Here is a 12,452-nt window from a genome sequence, read left to right as displayed (position 1 = left end):
AAAAACGCCCTAGCTCCTCGTATTCGTTCGGCACGTGGAAGATAGCCCTTATTGAGCACAGAAGCCAAGAAGTCAAACATTTATGGGCCGGACACTACTTAAAAGACATTCAAGATTTGGAGAAGAACCCGCCTTGCAATGCCGAAGACAATACTGCGCGCCGGACTCAACGTCATTGAAGCCTGGTTCGGGGGCTACTGAGGGAGTCCTGGATTAGGGGGACTCCGGACAGCCGGACTATATCCTTCGGCCGGACTGTTGGACTATGAAGATACAAGATTGAAGACTTCGTCCCGTGTCCGGATGGGACTCTACTTGGCGTGGAAGGCAAGCTAGGCAATACGGATATGTATATCTCCTCCTTTGTAACCGACCTTGTGTAACCCTAGCCCCCTCCGGTGTCTATATAAACTGGAGGGTTTAGTCCGTAGGACAACAGACAATCATACCATAGGCTAGCTTCTAGGGTTTAGCCTCTACGATCTCGTGGTAGATCAACTCTTGTAATACTCATATCATCAAGGACAATCAAGCAGGACATAGGGTATTACCTCCATCAAGAGGGCCCGAACCTGGGTAAACATCGTGTCCCGTGCCTCCTGTTACCATCCGCCTTAGACGCACAGTTCGGGACCCCCTACCCGAGATCCGCCGGTTTTGACACCGACACCGACCCTCTACAATGGCGCGCCCTGGGGAGTCCTACTCCCATTGGGAGTAGGATTCCCCCCTTCCATGTAGTAGGAGTAGGAGAGAAGGAAGGGAAAAGAGAAGAGAAGGAAGGAGGGGGTGCCGCCCATCCCCCTAGTCCAATTCGAACTAGGCGTTGGGGGGCGCACAGCCTCTCTTCTCTCTTTCCCCTAAAGCCCAATAAGGCCCATATACTCCCCGGTGAATTCCCGTAACTCTCCGGTACTCCGATAAATACCCGAACCACTCAGAACCTTTCCGATGTCCGAATATAGACTTCCAATATATCGATATTTACTTCTCGAACATTTTGAGACTCCTCGTCATGTCCCTGATCTCATCTGGGACTCCGAACAACCTTCGGTACATCAAAACACATAAACTCATAATATCGATCGTCACTGAACGTTAAGAATGCGGACCCTACGGGTTCGAGAACTATGTAGACATGACCGAGACTCATCTCCAGTCAATAACCAATAGCGGAACCTGGATGCTCATATTTGTTCCTACATATTCAACGAAGATCTTTATCGGTCAAACCGCATAACGGTATACATTGTTCCCTTTGTCATCGGTATGTTACTTGCCGAGATTCGATCGCCGGTATCTCAATACCTAGTTCAATCTCGTTACCGACAAGTCTCTTTACTCGTTCCGTAATGCATCATCCCGCAACTAACTCATTAGTCACATTGCTTGCAAGGCATATACTGATGTGCATTACCGAGAGGGCCCAGAGATACCTCTCCGACAATCGGAGTGACAAATCCTAATCTCGATCTATGCCAACTCAACAAGTACCATTGGAGACACCTGTAGAGCACCTTTATAATCACCCAGTTACGTTGTGACATTTGGTAGCACACAAAGTGTTCCTCCGGTATTCGGGAGTTGCATAATCTCATAGTTAGAGGAACATGTATAAGTCATAAAGAAAGCAGTAGCAACAAACTAAACAATCATCGTGCTAAGCTAACGGAATGGGTCAAGTCAATCACATCATTCTCTAATGATGTTATCCCGTTAATCAAATGACAACTCATGTCTATGGCTAGGAAACTTAACCATCTTTGATTCAACGAGCTAGTCAAGTAGAGGCATACTAGTGAAACTTTGTTTGTCTATGTATTCACACATGTACTAAGTTTCCGGTTAATACAATTCTAGCATGAATAATAAACATTTATCATGATATAAGGAAATAAATAATAACTTTAGTATTGCCTCTAGGGCATATTTCCTTCAGTGCCCCCATGTGTGGTTTTGGTAATTGATGACATTCCTTATGGACTAATGGTTGCATTGAGTTATTTTTGAAGGATTTGTCCATAGGCATTTCTTGAAGTCCATGTGTTGGTTTCAAGGAGTTTATGTGTTGACCAAGGTGCTATTAAGGAATTATCCAAAGATTGGTCATGTGAGTATTGAGCTTATTGCAAGCATGTCTTGAAGAAGAAGATTGTGTGATCATTCATGTTTACCTTCAAGACATCATCCAAATGAAGAAAGTTGGAAAGAGTCAAGGTTGATCAAGACTAAGTACAGAGAGTGATTCAAGTTGATCATCACGCAAAGCATATAAGATACACCAAGTGGGATCAAGTGATCTCACGGTTTGGTAGGCATTGTCCATTGCGCTTTGTGTGCTAACCCATGGTCTTTGTGAGAGTTATATGTGGGGTTAGGTTTGCTTCCATAGGCTTGCGTCAAGTGGAGCATCACATACAACCCATGGAGGATGACATCAAATCAAGGTTGTGTTGTGCAAGTTCAAGTGGAGCATCATGAAGAAATCATGCTTGTAGCTTGCCATCCATTATGGTGACAATGGACTTGTGAAGGTGTGTCGAAGAGTGACTCACCCATAGTGGAGTATGGGGGGAGCAATCAACTAGCCTTCATCGAGCCAACACAATCACGAAAGGTGGTCCAACTTGAGGGAGTCAAGATCATCATCATCATCTAGCTCAAGTGGACTTCATGCAAGGTAAAGGTTTTCCCTTGATAGGTTCTCTATTTTACCGGTCTCATGGTGGTAGTTTGGAGACCGGGTTATAGGATCGATTGCCATACTATCAAGGGGGCTCTCAAGTGAGTAGCTTGATCATATCGTTCGTAGAGAGTTCAAACCATTGCATCCTTGCATAATCTTTCTTGGTTCTTGTTTGGTTTTCTCCATGTGAGATTTGGAGCTTATGGTCATCTTCTCGACAAGCTCAAGTTCATCGAAAACAGAGTTCACATGCTTCTTCTATTGTGTTTTCGGTGTTGAAGTTTTACCGGTCTTATTCGAGGAAGGGTTCTCACCATTTTCTTGTGGGAATTTTATAATTTCCTTCTTATTGTTATTTCTATCAATATTGTGTTAGCCCTTGTCTCTAGCTTTCCAACAAACTTGGTTTCGTTGAATTCGGAGTCCGTTTGCAGAAGTTGTGTTAGTTTTGGTGTCCTTAAAAAGGCTGCAGCGGTACTACCGCTCATGGGAGCGGTACTACCGCTTGGAGGGGATGTAATTTTTTACTACCGCTCTTGGGAGTGGCACTACCGCGGATACTTCTACGGCTACTTCTGCTCCGGGCCGAAAAATCGTCTTAAGTCCAGCGGTGGTAGGCACGGATGTATTTTTTAGTACCGCTCGCAAGCAGTAGTACCGCTACCCTTTGAGGTACTACCGCTACCCCTAGCAGTTGTACCATGAGGAAGAGCGGTAGTACCGCTTTGTGCGGGCTGTGAGCATAACGGTTGGACTTTTTCCCCACCTATAAAAGGGGGTCTTCTTCCCCAATGAACCTTATCCTTTGAGCTCGTCTTCTTCCCCCATTGTTGACCTTCTTCGAGCTTGCTATCTCTCAATCCCTCCATGGATTTTTGCTAGTTTTGGGGGGAAAGAGAGAGGATATCTAGATCTACATTTCCACCAATCACTTTCTCCTCTATTTGAGGAAACCCCTTGGATCTAGATATTGGAGTTCTTGGTGGTCTCCTTCTTGGTCTTCCTCTCATTTCCCTCCCTAGCATTAGTTGCTTTGGTGGGATTTGGGAGAGAAGGACTTGGGCACTCCATGTGCCCTTGCTATTGCATTTGGTGCATCGGTTTGAGTTCTCCACGGTGATACATGGAAGTTACAAGTTGAGTAGCTTATTACTCTTGGGTGCTTGGTACCCTTGAGCATGTTCCTCTTGGGTGCTTGGGCGCCCTAGACGGTTGGTGGTGTTCGGAGCTCCATCATTGTGGTGTAAAGCTCGGGGCAAGCGTCGGGGTCTCCAATTAAGTTGTGGAGATCACCCTGAGCAATTTGACGGGTTCCGGTGGCCGCCCCAAGGGTTTCCAAAGTGTACGGGTTCGGTGACCGCCCCCAAGGGTTGCCATTTGTACGGGTTCAGTGACCGCACTCAAGGGTCCCTTAGTGGAATCACGGCATCTTGCATTGTGTGAGGGCGTGAGGAGATTACGGTGGCCCTAGTGGCTTCTTGGGGAGCATTGTGCCTCCACACCGCTCCAAATGGAGATTAGCACCCGCAAGGGTGTGATCTTCGGGATACATCGTCGTCTCCGCGTGCCTCAGTTATCTCTTACCCGAGCCCTTTACTTATGTACTTTTACTTTGTGATATCCATATTGTTTCTTGTCACATATCTTTCTATCACTTAGTTGTTTATCGTGCTTAGCATAAGTTTTTGGTGCACATAGGTGAGCCTAGTTGTTGTAGGTTTGTGCTTGACAAATTAACCGCTAGGTTTATTCCGCATTTGTTCAAACCTAAACCGTAATTATTTTAAAGCGCCTATTCACCCCCCTCTAGGCGACATCCACGATCTTTCAATTGGTATCAAAGCCTCATCTCTCTTTTTTAGGATGTATCGCCTAGAGAGTAAAGATGTCGACTAGGGGATTAGGATTCTCTGACACTCTTAGTTTCGATGGCACAAATTTTGATGTTTGGGTAATTCACATGCTTAATCTCTTTAGGGTCATGGACCCAAATTTAGAGTGAATTGTACATATGGTTTTTTCTCCTCCAAAGGATCCCCAAATATTATCTTTAGAGGATGAGAAAAACTATTATCTCAACGCTTAAGCTTCTAATGTGCTCTTTGATGCTTTGAGCAATGTAGTTATATTTCAACTCATGCCATTTCGGGATGCTCATGAGTTGTGGACAAAGATTCAAGATAAATATGACGTGTCCAAGATTTGTGGGTGTCGGTGTCAAAACTGGCGGATCTCGGATAGGGGGTCCTGAACTGTGTGTCTAAGGCGGATGGTAATAGGAGGCAGGGGACACGATGTTTACCCAGGTTCGGGCCCTCTTGATGGAGGTAATACCCTACGTCCTGCTTGATTGTTCTTGATGATATGAGTATTACAAGAGTTGATCTACCATGAGATCGTAGAGGCTAAACCCTAGAAGCTAGCCTATGGTATGATTGTGTGTTGTCCTACGGACTAAACCCTCCGGTTTATATAGACACCGAAGGGGGCTAGGGTTACACAAGGTTGGTTACAAGGGAGGATATATACATATCCGTATTGCCTAGCTTGCCTTCCACGCCAAGTAGAGTCCCATCCGGAGACAGGACGAAGTCTTCAATCTTGTATCTTCATAGTCCAACAGTCCGACCAAAGGATATAGTCCGGCTGTCCGAAGACCCCCTAATCCTAGACTCCCTCAATGGGGATGATTGTTCTCCCTCCACCTCCGGCCGTGTTGCCTTCCCAATTTCTTCTACTTCACCTACATGAGGATTGCCACAAGGGAATGCTATGGTGAGTAGTGTTGGTCATTGCAATGGTGATAGTGTGCTTATCGTTGATGATTCTTCATCACTATCTTGTTGCAATGCTCCATCTTTGGAATTTAACACTTTGTGCATCTTACATGTTTCACATGCTTGTGTTGATAGTCCGTGCATATCATGTAGAAATTGCTTGACTGAATCCCATGATGATATGCTTGCTATATCTTGTTGCCATGATAAAAATGCATGTATTTCCTCGAGTTGTGCTAACAATGTAGAGGAAACCCAACACCATGGAACAAGATGTGGTCTTGAAGGGTGCTTCAAGGGATCCTAGATAATCATCAATTTCTTTTTGCCTTATGGCTAAGGCTTCAAAGGTATCTCCTAATTTGAACCCCAATATGTCTCTTGATGATGATGTTGATAATGATAATGATGAAGAGAATGATAATGTTGCCTCCTTAAAAATTATGGGGGAAATGATTTTTAAAGCTCTTCATAAAAATAAAATTGCTCATTCCAACTTCATGGAAATCATGTCCATTGTCATTGAGGGCAAGAAATATATTGAGGAGTTGGAATGTCATATCGAGGAGCATGAGGTCACCATTGGTAAAATGGAAGGTCATGAGCATGATTACGCTAATGAGATTGCAGACCTCTCTCAAGCTCTTGAAGTTGAACAAACCACCAAGGAATTTGCTGAGGAGACTTTTTCTCTAGAATTATCTAGAGTGAAGGAATCTCATGATAGAGCTCTTGTGGTGGCCAATGTTTTTGAGTAAAAATGAGAAGCTTGAAGTTGCGCATGCGAAACTCCTTGAGGACTTTGGGCACCTCGAAAATGGCTCAAGGGTCATTAAGAGTGAGCTCATCAAACTCCCCGAGTCTCATGCACAACTTAAAGCTTCATATTCAAAAGAGCTTGTAAAGTTGCCTTCTCCTCTTGCTATTATTTATGATGCTTGTGCTACTAACTCTATTACTTGTGAAGCATCCATTTTTAAGGAGAATGTTGAGCTTCGGGATCAACTTGAGTTGCTATCTAGAAATTATGGGAAATTGGAAGAAAGCCATGAAAATCTCTAAAGCTCTCATAATGATCTTCTAGTATCCCATAATGTGCTAAAGATAGCTCATGAGGCCATGATTACTAAGGTAACATCTAGTGAGCCTCATGTGGATACTAGCACTACTTTTAGTCAAAATGCTATATTGCCTAATTCTAGTCCTCGTGATTTATCCATGCATAACATTGGTATGTCTTGTGATGAATTGCTTTCCTTGTATTGTTGCTCTAACGATGAAGCTTATACTTCCTCTAGTTCTTGTGTTGAGACTAACAATGTAGAGGAAATCAAAGAGCTCAAGGCCCAAGTCACTTCTTTGAAGAAATACTTGGAAAAGTGTCATGAAGGGAAGGCCACACTCAACAATATTTTGAGTGTGCAAAAATCCCCCAATGACAAAGGTGGACTTGGATTCAACTCCAATAAGAAGAAGAAGAAGTCCAAGAGCAACAGGAAGAAGGGCCAAAAAGAAGTCAAGAATTCGGCCAAGTTCATTTGCTTCAAGTGCAAAATTGAAGGGCATCATGTTAGATCTTGCACTTTCAAGAAGAAGACAATTAGTGACAATCAACAAGGGAAGCGGCCACAAGTTCATTCTCATGCTCAACCTCAAGTTGAATAAAGGCCTCTTCCCAAGAAAACTCAAGCTAATGCTTCTCAAGTTGATATATCAAGTGAGAAGAAAGTGAAGAGTAGACGTTGCTACCTATGTCGTGAGAAAGGTCACCTTGCTTCCTCATGCACTAGTGGTAACTTATCCAACCCAATTATTATTGATGATATATATTCTCTTAGGAAGAATAAGGTTGGCAATGTGTTCGCCAAGTTTCATACTCAAAGTGGTTTCAAGAGAAGAACCATTTGGGTTGCCAAACTTATTGTGACTAACCTCTTAGGACCCAATTTGTTTGGGGACCAACAAGCTCAAACTTGATCAATATATAGGTGTTGTTGGAGGGCATTGGAGACTTGGCTACATTATGAAGAATTAAGGGGACTTCATCATTCGTATTGTCTCAAGCCAAGTCAATTGGGTTATCAAGTTTCTATACTATATCCAATGTGACTCCTTCTGGTAACTTGTACTTAAATTGTTTACATTGAAAGTTACTTGCCCTTTTGCATGTTTTGGTTTTGTTCCTTGCATGTGTTTGTATATGTTGTGTCCCCAAATTGCTTATCTTGACTAATCAAGTATGTGAATGTTGGTTTGCACTTCATGTACATGTGTGTCGTTCGTTGAGCCTTTGTGCATCTTGTTTGTATCTTAGTTGGCTCTTGTGAGAGATTAATGGAATATCTGTTGGGGAACGCAATATTTCAAAATTTTCCTACGATCATGCAAGATCTATCTAGGAGATGCATAGAAACAAGAGGGGGAGAGTATGTCTACGTACCCTCGTAGACCGAAAGCCGAAGCGTTATCAAACGCGGTTGATGTAGTCAAATGTCTTCGTGATCAAACCGATCAAGTACCGAACGCATGACACCTCCGCGATCTGCACACGTTCAGCTTGGTTACGTCCCTCGTACTCTTGATCCAGCTGAGGCCGAGGGAGAGTTTCGTCAGCACGATGGCGTGATGACTGTGATGATGAAGTTACCGACACAGGGCTTCGCCTAACCACTACAACGATATGACCGAGGTGGAATTCTGTGGAGGGGGGCACCGCACACGGCTAAACAATCAACTTGTGTGTCTACGGGGTGCCCCCCTCCCCCGTATATAAACGAGTGGAGGAGGGGAGGGCTGGCCCTCATAGGGCACGACCAAGGGGGTAGTCCTACTCCCAGTAGGAGTAGGTTTCCCCCCTTCCTAGTAGGAGTAGGAGAAGAAGGAAGAGGGAGAGAGAGGGAAGGAAAAGGGGGGCCGGCCCCCCACCCAATTCGGATTGGGCTTGGGGGGTGCGCCCTCCACCTGGTTGTCGTGGTTCTAAGTCTGACAGTAGAATAAGGGGGTAAGAATGTAGAGGCAAGATCCTAGCTACGGTGAGATTGTGCACGCAAGATGTACGACTTCAGGCCCTTCTCGAGGAAAGTAACAACCCTACGTCTCGGTGCCCGGAGGCTTGGTCGATTGGATTATGCGTGAAGTTACAGGGGGTGCGAACCCTTGTCTCAATGGAGGGGGTGGCTTATATAGAGTACGCCAGGACCCCAGCCAACCCACGTTACAAAGAGTTCAATGTACATAAGGATGAGATGTTACTGGTAATGCCAGCAATAAAGTCATATAACTGATCATTAATACTACGGATTGAATGCCTGGCCGTTGCCATCCTGAATGACGTTAGATCTTCTGTACTCCGAGTGGTGTTTGATGTCGTCGAGTGATTATACCTTGGTCGACTAGAATCGGGTTATCCGAGTGGAACCATGGTCGAGTGAGTTGTATCTTGAGGTGACTTTAGTCGGTAGAAATTGTTGTCCTTTGAATGTCTTTGACTGTAGGGCAGTGTCCTTGGGAGGGGTGCTTAGATCAGTGTCCTTGGTTGATGTCATCGTCATTAGCCCCTGAATGGTTCTGAGTCCGAGTAGGATGGAGTTGAGGATGGTTCCGACCCAATTTCCATGCCATGGAAGCATTTTACTTGGTCCGGGGAACCATTTTCACATCTTCATCTTCATTTTCAGTCGCCCTGACCCATTCAGAGGTTGTCGAGTGAATATTGCTGGTAAGCTTCGACTGCTGATGCTGCATAAAATCTTTGTCATGATTGACTGTTCTGCTGTTTCCGGATCTCGTGGGATTTGATATTTGGGGAAGCGCGCGGGGCGGAGAGGGCCGTGGTAATTAGAGCGGATTAGGCAGGGGCGCATCTATCCCCGCGCCACCTTTTTCGCCACGTACTGCGCGCGCGGCTCTTGCGGGATTTGGCAGGATCGTTTGGACCCACAAGTCGGCCACTCGGAGAGCCAACCCATATAAGCCGTTCGAGCCAGGGCCTTTGCACTGTGCGCCACATTTCCCCCTTCTTCCTCCGCTTCTTGATATGTCTCCAACGTATCTATAATTTTTGATTGCTCCATGCTATTATATATTCTGTTTTGGATGTTTAATGGACTTATTTATACACTTTTATATTATTTTTGGGACTAACCTATTAACCGGAGGCCCAACCTAAATTGCTGTTTTTGCCTATTTTAGTGTTTGCAGAAAAAGAATATCAAACGGACTCCAAACGGAATGAAACCTTCGGGAGCGTGATTTTTGGAACAAACGTGATCCAGAGGACTTGGAGTGGACGTCAAGCAATCAACAAGGAGGCCACGAGGCAGGGGGCGTGCCCTCCACCCTCGTGGGCCCCTCATGGCTCCACTGACCTACTTCTTCCTCCTATATATACCTACGTACCCTAAAAACATCGAGGAGCACCACAAAAACCTAATTCCACCGTCGCAACCTTCTGTATCCGTGAGATCCCATCTTGGGACCTTTTCCGGTGCTCCGCTGGAGGGGGCACTGATCATGGAGGGATTCTACATCAACACCATAGTCTCTCCGATGATGTGTGAGTAGTTTACCTCAGACCTTCGGGTCCATAGTTATTAGCTAGATGGCTTCTTCTCTCTCTTTGGATCTCAATACAAAGTTCTCCTCGATTCTCTTGGAGATCTATTCGATGTAATCTTCTTTTGCGGTGTGTTTGTCGAGATCCGATGAATTGTGGGTTTATGATCAAGATTATCTATGAACAATATTTGAATCTTCTTTGAATTCTTTTATGTATGATTGGTTATCTTTGCAAGTCTCTTCAAATTTTCAGTTTGGTTTGACCTACTAGATTGATCTTTCTTGCAATGGTAGAAGTGCTTAGCTTTGGGTTCAATCTTGCAGTGCTCGATCCCAGTGATAGTAGGGGAAACGACACGTATTGTATTGTTGCCATCGAGGATAAAAAGATGAGGTTTATATCATATTGCATGAGTTTATCCCTCTACATCATGTCATCTTGCTTCAAGAGTTACTCCGTTCTTATGAACTTAATACTCTAGAAGCATGCTGGATAGCGGTCGATGTGTGGAGTAATAGTAGTAGATGCAGGCAGGAGTCGGTCTACTTGTCACGGACGTGATGCCTATATACATGATCATACCTAGATATTCTCATAACTATGCTCAATTCTATCAATTGCTCGACAGTAATTTGTTCACCCACCGTAATACTTATGCTATCTTGAGAGAAGCCACTAGTGAAACCTATGGCCCCCGGGTCTATTTTCCATCATACAAGTTTCCAATCTATTTTATTTTGCAATCTTTACTTTCAATAAATATCATAAAAATACCAAAAATAATTATCTTATTATTATTATTATCTCTATCAGATCTCACTCTTGCAAGTGGGCGTGAAGGGATTGACAACCCCTTTATCGCGTTGGTTGCGAGGTTCTTATTTGTTTCTGTAGGTACAAGGTGACTCGCGCGTGGTCTCATACTGGATTGATACCTTGGTTCTCAAAAACTGAGGGAAATACTTACGCTGCTTTGTTGCATCACCCTTTCCTATTTAAGGGAAAACTAACGCATGCTCAAGAGGTAGCACTTCTCCACCGCATCTTCCTCTGCCTTCAGCGCCACCGCCCAGTCCGAGCTCGACCCGCTGCAATGGGGAAGGACAAGACAGCGGCTCTAGAGCGCGCAAAGAAAGCAACGACGAAGGCAAAGGGTAAGAAGACGAGCCAGGCAGGTTCGTCGTCGAGGACCAGCCTACCGCCCGGCTGGATCCAGGGCAACTGGATCCGGTCGACGATCCAGAGGGAGGATATGGAGGATCTGGTGGATGGGGGATTGATTCCCCACAAATCTTGGCGGCTTCCGGAGGACGAGACCGAGCCGCGACCGCCAGAGGGTGAGTGCGTCCTTCTTGCGACCCATGTCGACCGCGGTTTCTCTTTGCCTCCCCATCCTTTCTTTTGGGGTTTTCTGAACTTCTTTGGAGCCCAACTGCATCACTTTTCTCCTGATGTCTACTACACAACCTTCTTCTTGTAGACGTTGTTGGGCCTCCAAGTGCAGAGGTTTGTAGGACAGTAGCAAATTTCCCTCAAGTGGATGACCTAAGGTTTATCAATCCGTGGGAGGCGTAGGATGAAGATGGTCTCTCTCAAGCAACCCTGCAGCCAAATAACAAAGAGTCTCTTGTGTCCTGAACACACCCAATACAATGGTAAATTGTATAGGTGCACTAGTTCGGCGAAGAGATGGTGAAACAAGTGGTATATGGATGGTAGATAATAGTTTTTGTAATCTGAAATTATAAAAACAGCAAGGTAACAAGTGATAAAAGTGAGCGTAAATGGTATTGCAATGTGTTGAAACAAGGCCTAGGGTTCATACTTTCGCTAGTGTAAGTTCCCTCAACAATACTAACATAACTGGATCACATAACTATCCCTCAACATGCAACAAAGAGTCACTCCAAAGTCAATAATAGCGGAGAACGAACGAAGAGATTATGGTAGGGTATGAAACCACCTCAAAGTTATTCTTTCCAATCAATCCGTTGGGCTATTCCTATAAGTGTCACAAACAGCCCTAGAGTTCATACTAGAATAACACCTTAAGATACAAATCAACCAAAACCCTAATGTCACCTAGATACTCCAATGTCACCTCAAGTATCCGTGGGTATGATTATACGATATGCATCACACCATCTCAGATTCATCTATTCAACCAACACAAAGGACCTCAAAGAGTGCCCCAAAGTTTCTACCGGAGAATCACGACGAAAACGTGTGCCAACCCCTATGCATAGGTTCATGGGAGGAACCCGCATGTTGGTCACCAAAACATACATCAAGTGGCGCATGATATCCCATTGTCACCACAGATACGCTCGACAAGACATACATCAAGTGTTCTCAAGTCTTTAAAGACTCAATCCGATGAGTTAACTCCAAAGGGGAAACTTGATTCATTACAAGAGAGAAGAGGGGGAGG

Source organism: Triticum urartu, chromosome 2A (genome assembly GCF_056163025.1).
Source record: "Triticum urartu cultivar PI428250 chromosome 2A, HENAU_Tu73, whole genome shotgun sequence".
In the NCBI taxonomy this organism is placed as follows: Eukaryota; Viridiplantae; Streptophyta; class Magnoliopsida; order Poales; family Poaceae; genus Triticum; species Triticum urartu.
The sequence above is the reverse complement of the archived record's forward strand: the minus strand, read 5'-3'. Positions refer to the sequence as shown.